The 25,773-nt window shown below is 46.4% G+C and overlaps 1 protein-coding gene across 3 annotated transcripts in view; it reads right to left on the reverse strand.

The window, feature by feature from the left end:
• ZNF518B (zinc finger protein 518B) overlaps window positions 1–25,773 on the reverse strand; it is a 257,950-nt gene that overhangs the window by 195,241 nt on the left and 36,936 nt on the right. For 2 of the 3 annotated variants that reach the window (XM_069631952.1, XM_069631951.1), the window contains exon 2: window positions 20,504–20,610. The exons of the other annotated variant lie outside the window; for it this stretch is intronic. The gene's annotated coding sequence lies outside the window, so the exon portion shown is untranslated. The remainder of the gene's footprint in view (window positions 1–20,503; window positions 20,611–25,773) is intronic. 3 annotated transcript variants of the gene reach the window in all.

Genomic DNA, 25,773 nt, shown 5'->3' on the forward strand with positions numbered 1-25,773 from the left:
TGGGTAAACAAATGTTGCCACAATCGATGCGCGAGGCCATAATTACAGTGCTGCCCAAACCCCGACGCCCGCCACGGGATATGTCATCCTACAGACCCCTGTCCCTGATAAATGTTGATGCCAAGATTTTTGCAAAAGTACTGGCGAACCGCATGCTACCCGTAACGCCAATACTAGTACACACGGATCAAAGCAGGTTTATTCCCCAAAGATCCACTGCCTTAAACCTACGCAGGCTATTCGGCATAATGTCACAGATTAATCCAAATAAGCAAGCAGTAGCGATATCCCTTGACGCCGAGAAAGCGTCTGACTCGGTCTCCTGGGAGTACCTTTTTCTGGTATTCGAGGCGTTCGGGGTGGGCCCGTATTTCATCCAATATGTCAAACTGCTTTATACAGCTCCATGTGCGAAAGTATGCACGAACCGGACTATATCTGAATTGTTCAAGCTAGGCAGGGGTACCAGGCAGGGGTGTCCCTTCTCCGCTATCCTCTTTGCCCTGACAATTGAACCCATGGCGGCGGCAATACGGTTAAGACATAACAACAGAGGCATAACGCTGAGAGGAGCCACCCAAATAATATCATTATACGCGGATGATACGCTGCTTTACGTTCGTGAACCCGACAAAAATATTGACAGACGTCTATCATGACAGACATCAACGAATTTGCAGAGTATTCGGGATATACGGTTAACAGTGCCAAATCAGAAGTATTCCCGCTCACCCCCTCCACAAAATGCCCAGCTCAAATGTGCGGCTTCAAATGGTCTGAACACCACATCAGATACCTCGGGGTACTGGTTTCTAGAAATAAACAAACCTTATACGCTGACAATCATGATCGGGCACTACAAACACTTAACACTAAACTGCAGGTTTGGAGGCATCTCCCAATTTCATTACACGGCAGGATTGACATTCTTAAAATGATTGTACTTCCAAAATTGCTATATCTATTTGTAAATATCCCTATATGGCCGGGGAGGGAGTTCTTCTCCAGGCTTTGATCCATGGTGGTGTTGTTTCTTTGGAACGGGAAGACGGCTAGGATCAGCTGGGAGAGAATGACAGAACCATATGAAACGGGGGTTACAGCTGCACCAGACTTTGAGCTTTATTACACGGTGGCACAGGTACAGTTTGCAAGGTATTGGTACGATGAATCGGACAACTCACCTCACACACGAATAGAAGAATACACCACGATGCCCACCGACATTAGGTCGGTCATCTTCAGCGCCCGACATAAGGACTCTTGTGAATTTGACCCTGTGAGCTGCACGGTAAAGGCCTGGGGAGCTATATATAAAAAACTGAAAATTGAGATCCCCTATAGCCCCGACATCCCCCTGTGGAAATACCCCAACCTCCCCTCCACATTTGACACTAGTATACAGGAAGCTTGGGACCCGAACACAGAGATGAAAGTGGGAGACATGTACATAGAGGGAAAATTTGCGACCCTGGCTGTGCTCACGAGGGGTATGGGAGGTGGGAAACTCCGGACACTACAGTACTACCGAATGAGGTCTGCATATCAAGCACGCTGGCCATCCTTCCCTGATGAACCCCCTACCCACCCGTGCATACAGCTGGTCACAACACAGGGTGGACTGGGAATTTCCAAACTTTACAAGATAATACAGACTCACTCCTCTACGACCAATCAGGTGAAGGAGAAATGGGAAGCAGATATGAAAATGCCAATACCCGAAGATAAGTGGGAAAGATACTGCGCACTCACGAAGAGAGTGTCCCTTAATGCGGGACTGCGCCAAATACAGTTTGAAATCCTAAACAGACTGCACTATACCTCCGCCAAGATTGCTACATTTACGCCTGACGACCCAGGCAACTGCCCTAAGTGTGGGTCCCCGGCAGCGGGATCCTATCATATGTATTGGGAGTGTCCAGCTGTCGCACGGTTCTGGGAGAGGGTTGCAGATATGCTAACTGAGATTACACAGATCCCCCCACACTTTACCCCACAAAAATATCTGTTTGGTGATATTGGTAAATGTTCTGAGAAAATCAGAAGGCTGTTCAATGTGTCATGTGTCATAGCCAAGAGATGTATACTGAAAGCGTGGAAGAGTCCGAACACCCCCACCATGGACATTTTCCTGCGTGAGTTAACCTACATTAATGAATGCGAGGAGCAGTATGTACTGACTCAATCAAGCATGAGCAGGCCAAAGGACATCTGGGGCCACTTCAGGGCATACCTCTGTGACATGCTTTCAGACAACGAAACAACCATGTAAATGACAGATTGTTACACACTCAATGGTAATGTTGTTGCATATGTGACTGTAAACTGTGTTAATTGGGTGCCAATGTAACTGCTGAGACCATCAATAAAAAAATGTTAAAAAAAAAAAAAACAAACACCAAAGAGCACAAAACGTTGCTGCCAAACTGCTCATCGGCCTGGGTCCGAGAGACCACATCTCTTCATCTCTCCACACCCTCCACTGGCTCCCAGTCAGACAAAGGGCCACTTTCAAGACCCTGTGCATCACTCACCGTGCAATGCACAGGACCGTCCCTCTATACCGGCAAGAAAAGATAAAACCATACCTCCCATCGCGCACCCTAAGATCAAGCATGTCCTCCTTTTAGTGATTCTAACCTCTAACCCTGCGAGGATCTGAGGATCAGCCTTCTCAACCTTGGCCCCGACTCTGTGGAACTCGCTTCCCCCACATATTTGACACACCCAAGACTACATGACATTTTCTGCAAAGCTCTGAAAACCTGTCTCTTTCCGTAATACCAACCACAACCTTATGAAGCGATTGAAACCCTAGCAACCAGAAGACTAAATGCTCAATGAAACTCCCAACAATGTCCTCACTGAATACGCCCATTAATTTGTCTATTAAGCAACCACATGCCTGAAATGCAAAATAATGATCTCCTTAGATCACAACTCCTCGCAATTGCCTGTCCTTACCAATACTCTCATATCCCTGCCAGTATCCTTGGGGCCTCTTCACCATACTAGACCCACAACAAAGCCTCTGTCAACTCCCTGTCTGTCTCTGGCACTCTCCCCACGCCCTCGAAGTCGCTATGTACCGCCCAGTCCCTCTGTTTCCTGTGTTGTCGCCGGGTGCCAATATCCCCCTCAAATTCCCATGATGTCGCCATATACCCCAGCCCCTCCGTTCCCCTATGTTATCACTGTGTACACCCTAGCCCCACTCTAGTCCCCATAATGCAGCTGTGTCCCCCAGACCCCTTTGGATCCTATGTTGTCGCTGTGCACCCCCTGCCCTCTAATTCCCTGTGATATTGGTGTGTACCCTCTGGTCTCCCGTGCTGTCACTGTATCCCCAGCCCCTCTAGTCCCCATGATGTCACTGTGTGCCCCCCAGCCTCTTTTGGTCCCCTGTGTTGTCGCTGTGTACCCCCTGCTCTCTGCCACCTGTTTTTTCGCTGTGTACCCGTCTGGTTCCCGTGCTATCGCTGTAGGCCCATCCCCCTCTAGTCCCTGTGATGTCGCTATGTGCCCCTTTGGTCCCTGTGTTGTCACTGTTTACCCCTTGCCCTCTGGTTCCCTGTACAGTCGCTGTATGCCCAGGCCCATCTAGTACGCGTGATGTTCCTGTGTGCCCCTACCCCTCCAGTTCCCTGTGTTCTTGCTGCATACGCCTGGCCCCTCTGGCGCCTCGTGACGTCGTTTACCACAGCACCTCGTCTTCCCTTGACGTCGCTGTGTACCCACAACCCCTCATGTCCGATGCTTCACTCTGTGCCAGACCTCCAGTTCCCATCTCGTCACTGCACCCCCAACCACCTCTCGCGTCCCAGGCTGTCGCTGTGTGTCCCTAGCCCCCTCTGGTCCCGCTGATGTCGCTGTGTACCTCCAGCCACTCTGGTCCCATGATGTCTCTCTGTGCCACCAACACCCTCTGGCCCTCAATGCTGTTGCTTTATGCCCCCAAACCCCTGGTCCCCCGTGATGTCGCTGCGTGCCCAGCCCCTCCGGTCTTTGTGTACCATTCCCTCTTGTCTGTGTCTTGGCACTTACAATGTCTGGGTGTCGCTAGGCCGAGTCGTGTGGCTAGCCTTCACATTCTTGCTGTTCATAGCCTGTGAGAGTATATTTGCATTCTCCCTTGTTCCCTCTTTTGTCGTTGAGCGCTTTGAAGCGCTTTGTGTGTGGGCGCTGTGTGGATGATGGATGAACCATCATATATCATATTACTATGCTTACTCTCTACTCTACACCATCACACAATTAGAGTGCAGCTACATCACTTGATCAATTCGGCCTAGCTGCTCACATACGAATTCTATCCCACGAACACCTCATCATTCTAATAAAACGCAGCTATACCCCATGAAAATACCGGCCTAGCTGCACAAATAAGCGTTCCATAGGCCTAACGCAGCCAGAACCCAGTCTTGATGTCCACCCGCCTGACTGCACACATTGAACCAATACCACTACCACCACACGTAATGCTAGAATGCAGCTCCCTTCAAGCAACTACATCAGCTACACACTTAACTGGGGCACCCAAGCACCTTTGACATTCTACTCCTTCAACTGACTCGGACTACGGTCCCCGAGGGCGTTCAACCTACCAGCGTTTTGAGATCATACCAATGATATATAGAGAGCTATATAAATGCCAAATAACAAAATAAAATGACACCTTTCTCAGGCTGGCAAAACCCTATGTCTCTTTCATAGAACACAGTTCATAATGATAATGTACCTCTTTTATACAACTGTTTCTTTCCTGGTATACTTCCTGCCAGAAATGTCTAAACTTAATCCTTCAATATCCTGGTGTACTCTCCTGCCAGGAATATGTTCTTCTTGACTCACACAGATGTCCTGGTATACTCTCCTGCCAGGTATTTCCCTCCAAAGGTGTTACAACCTGCACAGAGGTTTGTTCTCACTTCAGCCTTTGCATCCTTAGCCGCCAGAATGTGCGCAGCTCTGCATGGCCTCTCCTCTTCTGACCCTGCTGCGTATCGTTCGCCTTCTCATTACTGCAGTTCCTTCTCTCCGGTCTAGAACGCTGCCGACCCGCTACAGGCAACCGTTCACTGCTCTCCCCACGGCTCTTCTCCTGCGAACTGCCTCTGTCACCGGTCTCGCTTCCTGCTCTACATACTCTGCCGCCTCTCTCCTCTTGCCTTTCTTGCTCCTCCAGCTGTAGGAAACCTTCAGGTTTAAATGTCCCACAGAGCTGATTATGTTTTAAACAACTAGGTTGCACCTCACGCTTAAAGGTACATTTCCTACCCATTTACTCCTTGTTCCTCTTCTTCGTCTCAGTACCCCAGGTATTATGGGAATTGAAGTACATATACATTCTAGACTTCTCAAGCTGAGATTGTTTTAAATAATTGTTCGAATAGAGTTTGTCAGAATCAGGAGAGGTTATGCGAACATTATGTGTAGTGATGTTGTGCTCAGGAGTCCTAGCCAGATCAAAACAAAATCTCTATAATCAAGGGATGTTTAATGTAAAGCCTGTATTCCTGAGGAGTAAAGGTTGTTCTGCTGGGAAGGTTTTTCATACACAGCATTTTATCAGGGGAAGGAATTGTAAAATGACAAAATGCCACCATGAATTTAGGAATCAGAGGGTCCTTTTCTTTATATATTGAGGAATACTACGTCTCTCCTACAGAGGTCATCACATCTCCATGACAGCCTCTCCTCCCATGTTATCCTCCCTTATAATACCACCCCTAGGGTCAGGATCAGGTAGCGACTGCCATCCCCTGGCCACTTGGGAGGAGACTTAAGGCTGGGGTTCAGTGATGATTGCGCAGGATTCATCATAGTCTTCAACCCCAAACAATACCCTAGGGTTTTTTTGGTGATTTTGACAAAGCCAGACTTATGCATTCTAAAGCAAAAGTGAGGACTATAGCCCTCCAGAAACCCAGAACAGTGCACGCTGGAAAACACAACCTGACTGAAGCGCTCCATGGTCATACAAATGGTTCATATGTGCTCTTCAAATGACACAAATCATAGCATTATTACGCCACATAATATTCAAAGTCCATCCAGCAGTGAAAAGTGATAATGCTGGTAAGATGGCTCATGGAGTTAGGTGCTTACCGCAAACTGCTGACCAATTTGAATCCCTGCAGGGCCAACTCAGTGCTTCATCCTTCTAATTTCCATAAATTGAGTCTCATAAAAGGGAGCAATAACGCCTTTTATTAAAGTAGGTTTTATGTAGGAGGACTCCAGAATGAACCATTGTACAAAATTTGAAATTATGAAAATGCCAGCAAACATACACTACATTGAAGGTATACTATCAGCAAACATAAACAACATTGAAGTTTTAACAATATATCTCACAGATTGTGAAAACTATGTGCATTAGGGGCGTGTTATAGGTGTGAGTGAATAGTACTTAAGGACTATGGCCTGATTTACTGATTTACATTGGAGCAAAGTGTAAGGCTTTGTGAATCAAGTATAAGGTTGCAGGCGCAATTCTGAAATGCTGACATCTAATTTTCTTATGTGCAAACATTTGTCAACTAGTTTCTGCATTTGTTAAACTATTAACCTCACCCTTAACTATTTAGTTTTTCAATAGAATAGTGAATGACAATGCATCTAAAAATGACTAACGTGTTCTCTAAGTAAAGACTGACTGAAGGACATCAATTTGCTAGATCCATTCAATTGTGTGATGGTCACTCTTATTTAATGTGGTAGAAGAATGGTACTCTACCTTGTTTAGGAAACAGTCTTTTTGTAGATAGTAGGGCTTATCATGTGCTGCTTAAACATAAATTGCTGTGTGTTTTCAAAACTGCTGTAAGCTTTTTTACAGGGTTGTTATCTTTTTTAGGATGGGGTTTATTTCGTTTTTTTAAGCTTTCAGTGAATATGGCAAAAAATGTCATTATATATGCTTTCGAAGATACTGTATGAATGGCATTTTCCTGCCTGCTTTTCGGAAAGTAAGACCATACTGCTCCTTTTTAGTTTTGGCTATCAGTTGGCACTTAAGCACCACCCAGAAGCCAAAACCTTTGCATTGGAATACAGGACAGAGGGAGATGAGAAGTGAGGTGGGACACACCGTTTGTGGGTGGTGTTTGGTTATTTACCCACCCATTGTCTGACCATGGCCCACTCCTTGCCCGTTTCCACCCAAATGCCATCTCCCTGGGATCTCTTTGAGCTTGCTCTATCAAGTAGTACAATCAAGTTTTAGCTTGCTAGTGTTTTTCTAAGCAGTCTGCTGAGAGTTAATGGCTTATTTTCAGCTGTAAATGGCTACTACTGTAATAAAATGGTCTTAACCAAGTGTGCCTTTAGCCACTTGATTTATATCTGTCCTTTGCACTGAGGTCCTGTCAAAAACAAGATATGCCAAAGCCAAACGTTTTGGCATGAGATAATAGGTAGGCATTTGCTAGTGTGATGAATCCTATGGACTCCTCACTAAATCCCTGCCTGAAGTCTCCTTCCAGGGACCAGGGAAAGGCAGGCGCTTTTTGATCTTGCCCTTGGGGGTGGTGCTCTGCAGGAGTAACACCTGGGAGGTGAAAGGGCTCAGGGGAATGAAAGGACTCTGTGGGATAAGACACAGTATCTATCTTCCTCTAGGGAGGATATCGCCTCAATACCAAAGTATGCAATGGCTTGTTGTAATAATCATCTTTTTGTTCACAAGTTAAACATATAAATATGCGTGACAACAATCACAAAGTCATAGCATCAGGAGAAATAAAAACCCTTCCAAAATCCTGAAGACTTATAAAGCGAAAAAACTCCCTACCACCTAAAGATACAGTGAAAGGCAATCTGTGAATAATAATGGTTTAACTTCTACAGAGCTGCATTACTCTTTACAAACAAGTCTGGTAACTGATCCTTATGATATTCCTTTAAAGGATATTATGAGAAATAGAAATGAGTTTAAAAGCGAAGATCAAACCAGAAAAGCAAACTTTTCCTTTATGGTGTTCAAGTCCCATAATTGCCTACGTAATGGGACGAAGAAGAGATCTTCATAAAGTTGTCCGCCTCACATAGCTGACCCCTCACACAAGGTACTGAAATCATATACCCGTGCAATCTCTATATTTTTCAGCTCTTTGTGAATAGCAGTACCTAGCAAATGCCTATCCCATACCTACACAAAAGCCCAAACTGTTGCCTATGCCAATGCCTGTTAAACAATGTTATTGAGATTGCTGGCTGTTTTTCTTCCTCATTCTATGCTGCAATTAGCTCTGGGTGTTAACAAACACCAGACTGCATTAACTGATTTCCAACTATAACAGGCAGTCAAAAATGTGGCATACTTCAAAATGACTATAAACAAAAAGGAGACAACCGGGTCGCCTTGTATATATATATATATATATATATATACACGTGCAGTCCTGACCTCTCACCGGACACAAGATATATCGAAGAAATCATAGAGATCAGGAATGAGAAGGTAACTAACCACAGAGGACAACCTAGGACTGGGAATGTGTGTTTTATCAAATAAACAAGCTGCTTACTAAGTGGACAAGACTTCAAGAGTAGAAAAACATAAAACCAATTTTATATTTAATCCATAAATATAAAAGAAATGTTAGAACCGTAAGTACTCAACACACAAAATACATTCATTATAAATGACAACATATAAGTTCCGTTATTAATCAAAATCACTTCTACCAAAACAGTATACACATTTACTTTGGGCGGGCACACCTGTCTATCTAGCTTAGAACTAGTACCTCAATGTGGAAAAGGTCTGCAAATGAATGCCAGATCACTTGGAGAATTGTCTCAGTTGTAGTATCAACATTTTTATACAACAGTCATTGTAATAGTCCTATGACTACTGCTCAACATATTTCAGTTCATAGAACCCAATACGTGGTGAACCTTCTTCAGGAGCTAATAAAAATGGGTCACGCTTCCTTCAAAGGTCCATATGATAGAACCTTTGTTAATTTCCAACGTAATATAAAATAGGCTTCTGTTTGTTCCACTGCTGGTTACCTGGCTTTGAGTGTGGTGGAGTTCTCCATCTATAAGTACAGGTAGGTGTCCAACTCCTACAAGTGGATGTGTACCTCATTTAAATCTGTAGTTAGTGTCAGTAGGGGTGACCACCCTCTCAAACTGTAGATCGATAGTCACAGTTTGTGGAGAGCATGCAAAGCGTATGTGAGAATGGTAATAATTGGCCCGTAGTCTTGAGGTATATACGCTGCAAGTTAAAGGAGTGACAATTAGTATGTTCACATCCTTCAGAGAGGCTGGGCGATTGTACACACGTTCAAGTCTAAATGTTAAAGAAGCTTGTAGTCTGAAAACACTTATGGCCTCATTAAAAGAATTGCGGAATGGGTTAACGGGTGCCGCTAATGGTGGCGGCACCCGTTAAGCCATTCTGCAATATTACGAGGTCCCCTTGTAAAACCAGGCGTCGTTACCGGGTCCCGCGAGGGGACCGGGGAGCTAACAATGGGCCGGTCGTAATCGGCCCGTTGTTAGCTCCCTGCACCCATTCCCATTGAGCCCTATGGGGGCTCAAATCGGAATGGGGAAGGTCCGGGCCCGGGTTCCCTTTAGCGGGAATTACCAGGCCCTCCAAACTCGGAATGGCCCGGTAATTCCCCTTTCAGGGAACCCGGACCCGGTTTTGGTGGCTGCTACCGCCAAAGCCATAATGAGGCCCTTACAAACGGTTTATTCGCAAATTCCCATACGAGCGCTGCCCAACGTGGGGAATCAAAGCTGGCAAGCCAGCAAATGGAGGTTGTGAAGTCCAGTACTTCAAAATGCGCTTGGTGTCCAGTTCACCCATCTACCCTGATATTGAGTGCTTAGAAAACAGTGGAAGGGTGGGCCAGAACTATATGGGGGGAAGCCACAGCAGTATACTATAACTGCTCCCGAGCCAGGTCTCCACCCTACTAATCAACAGGAGCCCCAGCGCTCAACCGAATTTCTCCAGAACATAATGTGTGCAGTCTTCGTTAAGGATGTTTTGTATCAGAAATGGTGTCCCGGTTCCATTAACCTGCGTGTGTCTACATGTGATGCACTGTGTGTATTGTGGGCCATGTACATGTTTAATTTTCTAGCTATTCACATACTTTTTGTATAGTTGGAAATAGCAGTCATAGTTGCTTGGTGTTCGCTGTCTCCCTTTATGTACAGATGTTTTTCCATAAAGAGTATACATTTTTGTAGATATTGGCTATTCTCAACAGTTCAAACTCTTGTATACGGTCGTTTAGCATTGCAGTGGACCGTCACTTTTATTTTTAGTTTTTAACATCCATCTGTTTGAGGTTTCACAGAGACACCTGCCAACAGGTATTTACCACATAACGTGCAGATCATATTAAGCTTTGATTGTGACACCCATGCAATTCTGCTGGGTTGCAATACTCATGCCATTGTGACAAGCATTTTGTAATTTTATTTAAAAAACGCGCAAACCTGTCAAGTGCAGGGGCTTTCAGTGTAAAGTATACCCCCGCTGTATAACCATGCAAAGAAGACTAAATGGGTATATTCTCATCAGAGGACATTTTGTAGATCTCCGTCATTCTAATTGTAAGGTGCAAGAATCCTCCCCAACCCACCGAATAATGCCACCCTCCCAAAAATGTATGGGGCAGGCTGTCCTTGGCTAAGCCACGTCCGCCAAACATGAAGTCCAGCACTTTGGCCTTGATCCATTGTAACAGCACCCTCCATGATTTCTCATTGTAATGAAAGAACTGGAATTTGTTCTGGCAAGGATCCTCACCCATTATGTGATTAACGTGCAGTGTACCATGGTCACAATATGTAAGAAAATAATGTCATGATTATGCATGGTAATCCACATTACAGCAGCTATATTCCTGTGTCATCATATTCATCATATAGGGTTGCTTCCCTAGGTATCACAATCCTTCTAAATATTTCAGCCCCCTCCACTAACCGCCTTTCTTCCACAACTGGGGCCTGTAAGCAGGATCAGGGGCAGGGGCAGAGCCCTTCCTGACATATATCTTACACCTTGACAAGCCATGTCTACAGACAGGCGGGTCTGAGTAAGGTGCTGACGGATTAGAGCCAGTGTATTGGAGATTACCATGCATAATCATGGCATTAACCCCCCAGCCCAGCTCCCTCGTCGCCTTCCTCATCATATGATAGTAACAAGTCAAAACACAAAACATGTCTTATTGACATACGACAATTTTAACGTGCAAGTAACTCATCACAGAAATTACATCTGGTTTACCATATTTAATACTGAAGCACCAACTTCAGTATGCTTAGACATTGGGAACTGTGATAATCGAGGGACTTCATCCCTTCTCCCAAAGGGGATCCCCCCCTGTGAGAATAGGGAGGTGAGCCCACTCTGCATTACCCCCCTAGGGGTCGAGGCAGGTGGAACCTGACGGGAGCAACTCCTCCTTAGGGGACAAGGACTCCCGTTCCCATGATGAACTCCATGATGCCCTCCATGTAATGGCCTATATGGACCTGTCCAATACACCCAAATATTATAGGTTCCATGACTGGAGTGAAGATAAAGTGAACATATGCAGTTCCCAAAGAGAAGGTGCAACTGTCCCTTTAAATCGAAAATCTCCAATTGACTGAGCTGAGTTGGTTGAAAAGGGATGACATACCAAAGACACAAAGAGAGTGTAGAAGACAGAGAGAGACGGGACCCCATGTGCGTAAATCACCTGGAGGACGCAGAGATGATGTAGGAGCAGGGAACGCTGGAAGCCCAGCGTGTGCGAGGAGCAGAAAGCTGGGAAGGCTGGGACACAGAGGTTGGTGGTAGCGTGACCAAGGAGAACTCGTGGTGGGCAGGGTGCCCCCTCAACTACGCTACCTCAGGGAGAAATCAACTCCTGAATCGGAAACCCGTGGCGGTATCGACAAGCCAAGAAGCAGACGGGAACATGTAGGACGGAGACGTCTCGGAACGCGAAGTAAGAAACAAACCGAAGGAAGAAGAAGGTTTCCATTTCCCAAAGGCACAGGAGACGTTCCCCTACAACACAGAAGGCAATAAGGACAACGTAAATAAAGGGAAAGGCTCTTCAGAGTGGCAACCCAATCTATATCGTTTTCATCGATCTGGTACAAGCGTTTGACCAGGTAGATAGGGAACGCTTATGGGCGAAACTGGAATCTAAAGGCTGTCCGGAGTCAATTTTAAATCCAATCAAGGCTTTACATCAAGAAACATCAATTCGAGTTCGTCTAAGTGCAGACGGCCGACTCTCGGAAGAAATTGTAACAGCACGTGGAGTCAAGCAGGGTTGCCCTTTGGCTCCATCGCTGTACAACTCTTACATCGCCGATTATGAAGATTCCACTCTTACGATCAGACACTTTCCCCCGACAATGGGAGGGGAGAAGATAGACCGTCTACTGTACGCGGATGATATCATCCTGATGGATTTAACCCCTATAGGTCTTCAACGACAACTGGACAACATGGTAGCATATATGTCGAAAAACAACTTATGCCTTAACACCGCAAAGACCAAAGTGCTTACCCTGGGGAGATCCTCAAAGTGGAACTCTAAGTTTACCTGGCATTGTGATGGAAGGAAGCTGGAAAGAGTGGAAGCCTTTAAATACCTTGGGATTGTAATCAGTAACGATAAAGAGGAAAAACCCGCGCTTGAAACACTCTGGACAAAGTTAAAAAATCTCACAGCCCAAGCTAAGGCCGTGGACAAGAAACACGGCCGTTTTTCGATTGTACCCATCGTGAGATTTTACAAAGCCAAGGTTGTTCCTACCCTAGTTTATGGGATGGATGCAATGCTGCTAGCTCCGAACACCATCTGGGAGAAACTGGAAGCTTTTTTCTGGCGAAAGGTCCTCGGTCTAGCCCAATCCACTCCAATTGCACTAATAAGACGAGAGCTATGCATTTCCTCACTGTTGGCAATAAAACTGAGAGCCACCTTGATGTTATACCGCAAGGTAATAAACAATCCAGAAGTCAAAGTATTAGACCTCATACGGAAAGAACTTAACGAGGGAAACAATCGGGCGCTTGTAAGCTGGGATCAATCCAACCGGAAAATGTTGGAAGAACTGGATCTTTCTGTTGAGACACTCATACACAATCCAAATCGAGTGTCGCAAAAACTTTTAGAAGCAGATTGGATCCATACCCAAGAAATGGCCTGGTCGTATTCCATCACAGCAAAATTACCAACTGCTCCAATGAAGCTAAACGACATGCGTGGCTACCTACTGAGGTTTCCAGATAAGAACTTAAGTCGTCTGTTCCTAAGATTCAAGCTGAACCAAATAAAAACCAACGAAATTTTGGCACTACGCAAGCAAGTACCATCAAGTTCCTGCCGCTTCTGCCAATCGATAAATGCCATCGAAAGCACAAAACACCTGCTAATGGAATGTACTGGGCTCAAAACGAAAAGAGATAAATACCTTGCAGTCCCATTGAAAAATTACCTCACCCTCGACGAAGAAAACCTCTGGATACTCCTGACGAACGGGAACAACATTAGATGCGTTATAGGAGTAACACTCTTCCTTAAATCCTTGACGCTCGAGTAGGAGGATTTCCCTTAAGGCTAAGCCTACTAAATAAAGACACTTCTAAAAAGAATCCGGACATTTGATATATGAAGACTATTCATCCTATATTTTTGTAAAAATTGTGATACAATTAAAAAAAAAAAAAAAAAAAAAAAAAAAAAGAAGCCAGAGGGGACTCGTTATAGACTCAAAGAAACTCACCTCAGTACCAATAATGAAAGTGTGGAAAGCAAGTGAATAACTTTGAATTGTATAGGGAAATGCAGAGAATACAGAGAGTGAGAGGAGTAGATTTCGATTGCTACTACCTGTTTGAAGAGCTAGGAATGAGACACAGACATAGAGAGCTCGTAGATTTGGCTATAAACATTTATTTAACAAATAAATGGTTGGGAAATGCCTCACTGCCCCTATGCTAGGAGGTGTTTTCCCTACCTCAACAAAAACTAAGGGTTTGTCCGTTGTCAAGATGTCCAAATTAAAATGTCCTGTGTCTGAAATCCTATTCTGGCCCTCACGCTCTAAGTATAACTCTAAGGTGAAAAGGTTAATGTCTTTAGCCTTATTAGTGCTCAGAATGTTCAAGTTTTGTCATCCTCTTGCTCCTGTTCTCCTTCCTCTTCAGCAGTCTTGACTCTTCGAGTCTCCTCCAGGCAGCTGTCTCTCTCCCAGCCATGCTGGATGTGCTTTTTAAATGTCCCAGCACCTATCAGCAGTTCTCCACAACTAGACTGCGTTCTGTGCTTCTCCCTGTCAGTGATATTCATTGCTCTAAGCAGCTTTCTGGTCACAATACGTTCATTTTTGTAGGAATGGTAGTGAGTTTTAGGAAACCTATGCACAACACAAGGGAAGATATCCACATTTGTTTCTATGGGTGGTGGAAGGACGTTATGGCAATAAGCCATTAAGGCATGGGGAGCAGAAGGGGTATCCCTAACAGGGAAAGGGGAATACCGTGTTCCATCCGATGATGCATCATCGCCTTGAAGGTCACCTCCTCCCATGTGATCCTCTGTCATGTAGTCACCCCCCCTTTTTCAACTAGTGGCTGCCGTCCCCTGGCCACATCGGTAGAGATTACCGCTGGGAAAGGAGTGATTACACCATCCGATTCATCACGCCTGGGAAAAGGGGGAAATTACCCCACATACAAAAAACAAGGAGTTGAACATAAGAGAAAGAGATGCTTGTGTAGTAAAGGCCAGAGGGGTCCCAAGGATACACTTTATACAAGGATGAGTACCACAGGTAAAGGTGAAATATAATGATTTGGACAACGAAAGGTCCAGAGAAAGAGACACTATACAATAACACATAGAGTTCTCTAAGAAAGAGAGGAGGAGTCTCACAAGAGCAAGAAACACTCCAGAAATAAAAGGAGAGAAAGACTGTCAAACCCCTAAGGGAATTACAGAGATGAATGCAAAGGGAAATGAGAGACTATTTACGGAATGTAAATTGAGCAGAACTCGGATAAAGGAGGAACCTCAGTACAACAGCACAGCCACTAGGGAGTCATTCTCCTGGCTTTAGTTGATTATAATTGTGGTAGGGTCAATTAGGTTAGTTTTGGACAGAGGACTGATTCCTTTGGAAATGTATGCACGATTGACGAGCACCTTAGTAAAGTAGGTAGGGAACACCCCATAGCGGTAGGGAAAGATAGGCTTCTTTTCATTCTTCAACAAAAATATGGTCAACATTTTCTCGGAGTGTCCATGTTGTGACGAATTGCGGTATTCCGATACTTCTCCCCATGGGGAGCCTTTCCTTTTGAGGCTAGGGAGGTGAGCCTGCTATGCGATACCCTCCTTAGGGGTAAAGGCAAGCAGGGCCTCACCAGGAGAAACTCCCCCTTTGGGAAAAAGAACTCCTGTTCTGACGAGGAACTCCCTTACTAACACACTCAGCAACCCAACACTGTAAACCCTGTTCGGAGAAAACAGGAAGATTCCTTATATATCTGCTTATGTGATGTTTCATGTGAATATAGTACATGCTTGGTACTGAGGCGAAGAGAACCAATGGAGTCATAACGAATATTACTAAAACACAGAAGAAGGACTTCCACAAGAGGCTGGGGAAGCCCCCGAGCAGCGTCATAAAAGTGGGAGGAGAGAGAGAGAACATCAGAGAGAGACCCAGGAGTTTCAGATCAGCTGCTGGAGTGACGCTGATGAAAAAAGGGAATCAAAGCTTCTCAAGCTGGGAAGGAGCTGCAGAGAAGAGGCATCTGAGATATTCTTTTCAAGGGGAAGGCTAGAGGGAGCCTGCAAAGCGGACTCTAGTCCCAGGAGGGACATACGAGCAAGCTGGAAGGCACAGGTGCCCGAGCTGCACTGTTGGAGGGGCAGACTAGCGAGAGTCTGTCAAGCTGACTCTAGTCCCAGGATGTGCACACAAGGAAAGCTGGAGAGGAGCTGGAAGGAACAGGTGCATGGGCTGTACTGTTCGAGAAGCAAGGAAAAGAGAGCCTGCTAAGTTGAATCCTGTACCAGGAGGGACGCATGAGGAGTGAGTGGCGCCTTTACTGGGGAGAGAGAGAAATCCCTAACTGAAGCCAGGACCACTCGCCTAGAAGCATGCTGCAAGGTGTTGGAAGAGGAAAGTGAACCGAGAGCAAGAGCCATCCTGACAAGAGGGAGATAAACGAAGAAGGAAAACGGCAACCCGGTTACGCAGCCCTATTACAAAGAAGGTAACGGGGAGATCGGTTGACCCGGGGAGAGAGGCGGTTATAACGATTGCCATAGTCATAATCGTCACAGTCAGAAAAACTGATATACCGCTTGGAGTAATCGTACTTATCGCAGTAAGAGGACAAATAACCAACAGAGTGGGAATCATTACTGGGCTCAGCATATTCGTCCCAGTTGGAAACCAAGCAGCAAGAAGAGCAAGAGTCATTACTGGTTCAGCCTACTCATCCCATTGAGAAACTAAGTCGCGAGGACAGTGAGAAGCATTACTGGGCTGAGCCTAGTCGTCCAAATGAGAAATCAAGTAGCGAGAACAGTGAGAATCATTACTGGGCTCAGCCTACTCATCCCAGTAAATTACAAAGTAATGAAAAGAGTGAGAATCTTTCCTGGGTTCATCATGTAAGACCAAGTAACCAGAAGAGAGAAACTAGTCACTAGGCACATCACACACATCCCAGTGAAAAACTAAGTGATCAGAAGATTACGACTTGTGCTAAAGAGAAGATTGGTTATAATCCTTGAGTCATATGTTTGATGTCAGAGAGAGCAAGACTTTCAACTTCATATGAGAAGAGCAGACTTAACGAGCCTACAAGTTTCGGAGCATCTATACAAAGGGACTTGAAAAGCCAAGAGAAAGGGAACCAAGGGGCGTGAAAAGTCCCATAAGTGAACTGAACTAACTGTTACGAGAGCTAGCCAAGAACTATCTGAAGATTCTATATTGATAAAGACGTGTTGAGAAACCACCGCAGGAGAAGGGAGCCATTCTCCTGGACTTTAGTTGTTTAGTTTTAGTGGTAGGGTCAAAGCAGCATAGTTTTGGACGTGAGGACATACTTTTACTTTGGACTTCACAACTGGCGTTGAGCAGCCTAGTTAGTTGTGTTCGGTAGGGAAACACGTAGCTTAGGGAAAGTGAGGCATTTTCTATCATTTTCAATAAAAATTTCTTGAGAATGGCAACTTCAAGTCTGTCTCCTTCTTCTGACCCTCCACAGTGTCCTTCTTCTAAACCGCCACAGAATCGAAGACTATAATGTTCCATGAATGTTGATGAAGATGCCTGCGCAGCTACACCATGGATATTAGGCCGAGTAACCGCCGATATTAAGGCAGTGTGTTCGCCTGGAACGCAGACACAGCCCTAGTTGACCTGCCATGGATATTTTAGGGTAGGCTCCATGTGATTATTCCGCCTTTAAAACCCAGAATAATCACTATTGCAGCTGGGTTCACCCCCCAAGCCCTCCTTCCTGTGGCTCAGTCACTCATGAACACAAACACACACACATGCAAGCACATGCACTTTCTCACCGCCCCCGTCCCTTCCTCCCAAGAAGGACTCTTCCCCAAACCCCAGCAAACACATTTAGTCTTGCCCCTTCCCATCCACGCCACACACAGTGTGGTAACTTTGCTGAAAATGTTGGGGGGGACATGACGTCTGAAGAAAAGGTGCCCCAGCCAAATGAATGAGGACAAAATGGTGTGCCATGAAAGTTGGGGGGACAAACACCCCTGTCCCCCCGTAAAATTACACTCATGGTCACACATATTCCCCTCCACATTCATACAGATACAGACACACTCACATACACTTACCTTCAACGCCCACAACATCCGTCTTCCTGACCGGCCTGGCTGCTCCTGTCAACCCCTGTGCGCACTCGTGTGTGGCAGGGGCATGACAGTTCAATTTAGAAAGAGCGGTCTTTCTAAATTGATTTAATTTTCTTTTGTGAAAACTAAAAGTGATTTTCACTCTATACCTCTATAACCTGGGGTAATGGTTTGCTGACTGCTTCATGTTGAAATTGCTTTCTTACGTCCCGGCCTGAACTTGTCAAAAGTCGCAAACATGTTAACACATGTCCTGAGGGACTCAGTCCTTGCCAAGTACTCTAGAGCTGCCCACTAAAAACCATGATGTGAACCATCTGCCGAGAATAAAGGCGGCATTACCTCTTCTTTTTGTAAGAGGATACTGGAAAAACTGGACTAAAAATCCCAGCCCCACCTTCAGGAACAAAGCATCTGGGATCCCTTTCAGGAACGGTGGCCCATAGTTAAGAACTTCTATGCCCCCTAGTCTCCTAATGTGTGAGATTGTGATCGGAAATATAGTCATACAGGTCACCCAATCCAAATTTGTCTTTTGTAATGGCTTATTCCTACCCCTTTTTAAGAACTGCAAACCTGTGGGTAAACGCCAGGCAGGCGATACCTTTTTACTCGGAGGATTATGAAGAATTAAGCCCTTTGGGTGCCTGGTCCTCCTGAACTTCCAGGTCATCCCAAGTCTTCCTGAAATCCCTGATTGCTATGATATGATATAATATGATGTGGCATTTATAACTCGCCTGTACACAAGTGTTTCTAGGCGTGATAAGACATGGAGGGGGAAACAAAGGGAGGACAAAATAATGATCTTACTAGTCCTTGCGTCATTCAGATCGCGCAAGTGCAGGGAAGAGAGAAGGGGAGAAGTGCCAGTATGGGAGAGGATGGTGGAAGTGCAGTTAACTCACAAGTGCAGCCAGTGGGTGGCTCATAAGTGTAGAGAGGAGGAACTGTAGGGTTGCAGATACAGACCCTTAAGTGATGGGGAGCCCGGAGGCAGTGCAAGGGCAACTGGACCTGCAGGAGCCTGGGCCCGAGTTCAGAGGGTGACCAGGTGACGAATGCACGGAGCAGTCGGGTGCATCAGCAGGGGAGAGGAAGAGAGAAAGCGGAAGCAAAAAGGAAGCTTTCAGCATTGCCACAGACCACTCCTAACAAAGCCTGTTAAGCAGAAGGTTAAGAATCTTAAGATAATTTTCAAAACAGCGAGTGGATAGATGAAGACTGCGCCAAGACTGGAATGACACCCAGTGGTGCAAATAGGCCCTATTTCTTGAAGGATGTCTACCCACTTGAACTGCTACTGCCGCTTCAACTGAGCATGCTACATTGTGCAACACCCTGCATTCAACTACCAGACCACAAGTCTCGGGTTTAACGTATCGCAGAGAGGGAAGCCTGGCTTGAGCAGCATAGATGGCTCACAGGAAAGCATCAATGGGTGAGAGGAAATCACATCCTCCTAGACCATGAGGTAACCACTAGGATCACCCTTGTTCTCTCTGTCCTGACTTTGGGCTCTGCCTTGCACGCCTCAAAATGTGCACTTGCAACAATCCATTGGCTAGTGATAAATGACTCTTGACGAGTGTGAAATGGTATGCTGTATGTATGACCAGAATTGAAGGGGTAAAAATCTTTTTATGCCTAGCTAATAGCTTGCAATTCGATATTTTGATCCCTGCTTTAGCTATCAATGGAAATGGAGAGACAGCATTGAAGAGCATATTCTGCCACCTTATCACCAGGGCATTCACCCCACTTGCCTGAGAGTCTGGGTATACATAACAAAACCTTTGAACCACTCGGTTGGTCCCAGAAAATAAGAGGTCCAACTGTGGAGTTTCCAACCACCTAAAGATTACCTAAAATCCCCTGGGTATAAACAAATATTGATAGATGATGGGAAACAAGAATAGATTAATCTCTGCATTGGAAAAGTCACAGAGACCAGGATATGGTCCCCCATGTGGTCAGTCCGAACCCTGTGATAAATCTTAAAAGAATGGCAGAGTCTGGAGAATAGCAGCCATCCAAACTCCTTTCAGTTGGATGACTCTATAATTCCTGCCCTCTGCCTGCTGTCCCTTGTGAGGAATCGCAGGGATTCGTCCCTTCTCTCCTAGGGGGAGGCGCCCCTTGTGAGGGTAGGGAAGTGAGCCCGCTCCGCAAGACCCTGTCTAGCGGTCAAGGCAAGTTGGACCTCACCAGGCAAGACTCCCCCTTTGGGGACAAGGACTATCATTCCTGTGAGGAACTCCCTAAGGCAACTACACATATATGAGACTGTCTTCTATGAAGAATACTATCGCTACTTCATGTTTGGCTGAAGGCAATGTGTAACTAGAAATCCATGTGGAGAAAATAAGGAAAATGCCTCTTTAAACCGAGACTTGTATTTAACTGCGATGAGTCGGAGCAGATGGAGAGAAGGAGAGTGTTATGCGCAGGGGAAGCCCCCTGACCTTGTGGACGTGTAGCCAAAGCAGATTAGGGAGGCCGCACATTACAAAGATCCAGACCAGCAGAGTGTGAGATGCCAGAGCCCCAGGGTGCAGGACTGCAAAGGAAGTGGTACGAACAGGAGAAGAATTAAGAGGTACCTGGTAGGGGAGAGACCACGAAGAACAGCACAGAGACTACTGCAACGGAAAGTCTGAACGCCTTCCGAACACCAGCGCTGGCAGATGGCAGACATCCAAAGAGGAACCTGTGGAAAAGTGATTCTGTTATTTGACTGTTAGTCCTTACATTATAACTGCTAATGCCACTTGAATGCATTTCTAACCAGTGGCTGGGCTTTGCCTCGCAATGTTTTACTGTGCGTACAATGCATACTCCAGGCAGAGCTCGCTTGGCTAATGAGTAATGCAAAGATGTGAACTTTGGACCTTGCGTGCCTAAACATTGTAGATGCAAATCATTTTGTGGAACACTGTCAAAATGTTTCCCTGAAAAACTGCTGTGTTAGCTTAGGAATAGATTAATGCCAGACACAGGTTTCCTGTTTCACAAGGGAATGTTGCTAACTGTTGCTAACTGTTGGTATAAGACATAGGATAAGGACCAATTGCGCAGACCACATGCTATTTTGGGCTAACTGTTAAGAATGAATCATGTATCAATAATATATACTGCTGACGTGTGATATATTTCCATACATAAGACCTTGATATGAGGAATGTTCGTGCAACGTAACAAGATAAAACCAACACGCAATGTCTACAAACTTTGTACGCACTGTCTGGAAATCAAGGTATAAATATGAGAACATCTGTGCATTGAGAGAGAGAGGGACTTACGAAGTCTTGCCTGTCGTATCTCTCCCACTTAAGTGAATAAATGTTGTTTGCAGTATGCAACCTTTGCCTCTGTTTGGACTCTGATATTTTGTGTTTTCTTCCATTCTCTCTAGATGGGGTAGAACCTAGAGTGTATTTGTAATTTGTTTACAAATTTGGCAACTCTGGTTGGGACTTCGTCGCAGATGTTATTGCACCATGGTTGACAAGAAGCAGTTGACGATCATGGAGGCCACCGCACAAGAGGACCCGGTTTCCTGCAGCCACGATTCAGGCCAGACCTGCCAGACATCTCAACGCGCAGACACGTCGCGACTGAAGTCCCCTGTTTGAGAACCGACACAACATTCATCCTGCGAGGCTCCAACACAGATCGAGCGTGTGGTGTTTGTGAGGCATCTGGAAAATCCGGTGAGACTGATTCTGATTACTGATTCATTGGCAATGAAGTAGGTAGTATAACATCTCTGCGATAGGTACTGCCCTTAAGTATGTCCCGAGCACGTTATAATCTTGTGAACACAGGTAATTAGGAGACATTATAGGAAGTGCTTGTACCAAGGCTCAATGTTGTGGTTTGAATTGTTGCTCCAGAAAGCATTTGAATACATTGGAGCAACATGCCGCCACGCCGCAAAGGGCACACAAGGTTGGGATTTAAGGATTCATTAATGACTCAGCGTAGTGCTGTTTTTACTTAAGTGGCATATGTATACAGCGAGCAACTCTGACATCCAGTTTCCATTGCATGGATCCTTTGATTTAGAGAAAATAGGGTACCTTAGAGAAATATTAGCAGCTAAAGGGGGAAAAAAAGGGGAGACCACTACAGTGGGCAACTTACAGGCAATGGGAAGATTATCTGGCAGAAATCAATGAGAGAGGTACGGTTAAAGAACAAAAAGCCTCAGCCGGAATAAAATAAGGCTGGAGCTTACGAAGACAATAAAATGAATGAAGAGTGGCATCAGGATGATAGAGAAACACTCATGCAGAATAAAAGGGCCTATGTTGTCCAAACCCCAGCCATACATGTTTCTGCGCCTCCTGAAAGCATAGATCCAGATCCTCTATAAGAACAATTATTGATAAAAAGACATGCCCCCACTATATCACATTGAAGACCAGACTGAGAAGGATGGCGGGGGTGGTTCCTGTGATAAACCTGAAGGTGTCTTCCTAGCTAGTCCCCGGGGATCTGTCATCCAGATGGTCAGGACACAGCCATCGCTATTGGATCCAGTTCCTTGGGGTGGACCAGTGAGCGAGGGTCACCTGGATGGGGGGTCCTCAGGGAGTGGGAGTGGGACACCGACTGGTGAGATGCGGTATCCTCCTTCCTTTTACACCTTTTCCCCATCCTCTCACGTAGGACATTCCAAACCACTGCCCCCACTCCCCTTTTCTGACTCTATTACTTTCGCACAACACAAAGGACAAGGGACTAAGACCCGAGCTGTTTACCTGACATGTGCCAATACAAGGGTCAGGCAAAGTCAGGCAATTTACCAGAATCACACACACCTAACTGCCCTTTCCCTTCCCCACAGGGATAAAAGGTGGAGCCAGAGAGCAAAGTACGAGCAACGCAAGTACAGCAGACAGCACGATGAGACGGTTACCATGCGGCAGTTCAAAAGAAGGGGAAAGGCATCAGGAATCGAGAGGGTGGTGAGTAGAGAAGTGACCTTGCCCTTTTCATCCCAGGCCTGCGGCCCTTTGGGAGAGAGAGCCTAAGACTGCGAACAATAGCACAAGTGTCCTGCAGCAGATGTCAACAGTACATTGGGCAAGCCTATACCGATAAGCAGCAGCGAGGGAAGCTCCCGCGCCTGTGGTACCGGCCTTGACTCCAGAGAAGCCAAAAGCTAAGCGGTGCGACGCAGCCGGTGAGGTGAGGGGAGAACCAATAAGAACTGGGCTGTGATGAATGAGAATCGCAAAGTGCCAAGTTTTGAACCAAACCTGATGAACTCTGAATGAACTGTTTAAAGTGTGAGGGGGGATTCCAAGATGGCAGTTGAGCTGGGCAGACGTGCGTGAGCGGTGCTCCGTCTCCCAGCTCAGGCTGCAACAATTAAGAACTACAGAAGCAGCTCTTCAGTCCCTTAGACCACATCTCCCCTTGTGAAAAATAGTGGGGGGCAAAGAAGTAACAGAGGACCCATCCTGAGAACAAAGGCAGAAGGAGGGTTGGCCCGCCAATAGAGCAGAGAGCGGCCGCATAACATGCAGCCTCGCCTGGATCGCTGGCGGTGCAGAGCATGAGAGGAGACAGATCAGAAGACAGTGGGGCGAATACAACTAAAGTGAGGCCGAGTGGAGGGCAACAGCAGCAAGTCCTCCGACTACAGGATCCGGAGAGGAGACCCGCCGCACGGACGGAAGAGCCGAAGCCTGTGCGCAGGAACCAGGCAAGACTCTGGCGGCGACACAAATCCATCTTGCGGAGGAGAAAACGAGGCACTGGGGGACAGAGCCTTAGCCGGGAAAGCTAGCTATGCCACTGCTGAAGCACGTACATAAGTGGAACGTTGGGCAAGCAGAGAAAGCGGGTCACCCACTCTCCCGACAACGGGGAGAAAGTTAGCTTCTCGCCCCAGGGGCGGAGAGGAGGAGACTACGGCCCCAACAGATGAGCGAAGATATATGAACGCTCAGGGGAGGAGGAGCGCAATGACGGAAACAAACCCCCGAGGCACGCCTGGCAAGAAATAGCACCGCCCCCCCCCCTCTCTCTGGGGCACCCCGATCGACGACAGAGCGGACAGCACGGATCGGGTGAAGCGGAACTGGCTCCGCCACAGAAATACCCGAGACCGGGGGAGAGAGGTAACGGGGCAACATTGGAGGCACCACCCAAGAGGGACAGTGTACAGAGTCAACTCATACGGTAAGGAGGAATGGCCAGATAAACTAAGGGCGACAGCCCATCCATACACTCCCCCCCCCGCTTACAAACTGAAGTGAGCCCCGGAGGCAACAGAAGAGAAGGCAACCGGGAGGCACCAGAGAAGGTACCCCCACAAATAGGACTGAACAATACTATACAGGGTACAGTACAGGACACATCTGCTTAGTGGAGACCCTCCGAGACCCTAGACACATCAGTGCACGCTAATTACCAGATCCACATAAGACTTCACCGGAGGAAGGGAGGGCATAAACCACGGATAAAGGAGGAACAAGGGATATTGCATCTGGAAAGAAACTAGAGAACAAGTGCGACCGCCCCCCACTCCACCCCCAATTCGACTACCCGGGAACCAAATGAAAGCGCAGAACTATAAGAACAATATCATAAGAACAATATCGCCGGGGGCAAGGCAAAGCTACCCACTCTGATCCCCATAGGCCGGCATTGCAACACTGTTACAGACACCAGCAAAATAACAGAAAGGAAAGAGGAAAAGTAGTATAATACGATAAAAATTGAGGGCGCACACATGTAAAAATCCAGGACCCGCCAAACGCAATTGACAGCACAGGCCCTTTCCACCAAGGCGAAACAGGACCAGAACCTGGTACACCTCTGGGGGGCAGACACAGGATCGACACCGAAGACCAACACACAAAAGGGCAAGGAAGAGAACATACAGGAACAGAAAGAAGGGGCCGAAATGGCCACCAAAGACAATGTCCCTCATTACAACCCTGGCGCTAAACCATGGCGCTATTAGCACCATGGTTGGTGCCGGTGTTGTAACGAGTCCGCCATGGTGGAATGGGGAAATACCGCCCCATTCCAAGGTTGGCGGGGCGGTAATTCCCCATGCCGCCATGGCCCTTCCCCATTCCCATTTTTACCCCATAGGGCTCAATGGGACTGGGCAAGGCGCTAATAACGGCACCGTAAATGACGGTGCCGTAATTAGCTCCTAGGTCCCTTTGCGGGTTGGTTTTTTAACGCCTGTTAAAAGCAGGAGTTAAAGTGCCACCCACAAAGGGACCTCGTAATCAGACGTTAAGGGTTTAACGGCGCCGACACCGTTTACGGGGCCGTTAACCCCTTAACGCCTGGGTTGTAATGAGGGCCAATATGAAGACCTGGTTCAAAGAGTTTCAGGAACAATTTATGTCCTCCATGCACGCACAATTCGAACCCATGAAAGGGGAAATGAAACAGGCGATTCAAGAACTGAAGACGGACATAGGAAACCTGGAAGAGCGAACTGACACATTAGAGAAAATGGTTTAGAATCTCGATGAAGAAACACAACAGTACGCGGAAGCTCAGGAACGTCTGGCCAGACTGTCCCAGAACCTAGAGACCCAATGTTAGGACTTAGATCGGGAGAACCGGGCGCCCGCCCAAGAGACGTCCTGCTAGCAATGACACAATACACACAGAAGGAACAAATTCTTCGGAAGGCCAGAACTATAGACCATATAAGGATGAACGGTGAAGAAATTCTCCTCTTTCAAGACCTGGCTCAATCCACACTCCGGAAACGTCTGGATATGACACCTGTCACGAAGGCGCGGATGGAAAAACAGATACGATACAAATGGACCTTCCCGTTTGGTCTCCTATTTACTTGGGAAGGGAAACAGCAACGAATCAGCACCTG

Source organism: Ambystoma mexicanum, chromosome 6q, assembly GCF_040938575.1.
Source record: "Ambystoma mexicanum isolate Mex_15411 chromosome 6q, UKY_AmexF1_1, whole genome shotgun sequence".
Lineage (NCBI taxonomy): Eukaryota > Metazoa > Chordata > Amphibia > Caudata > Ambystomatidae > Ambystoma > Ambystoma mexicanum.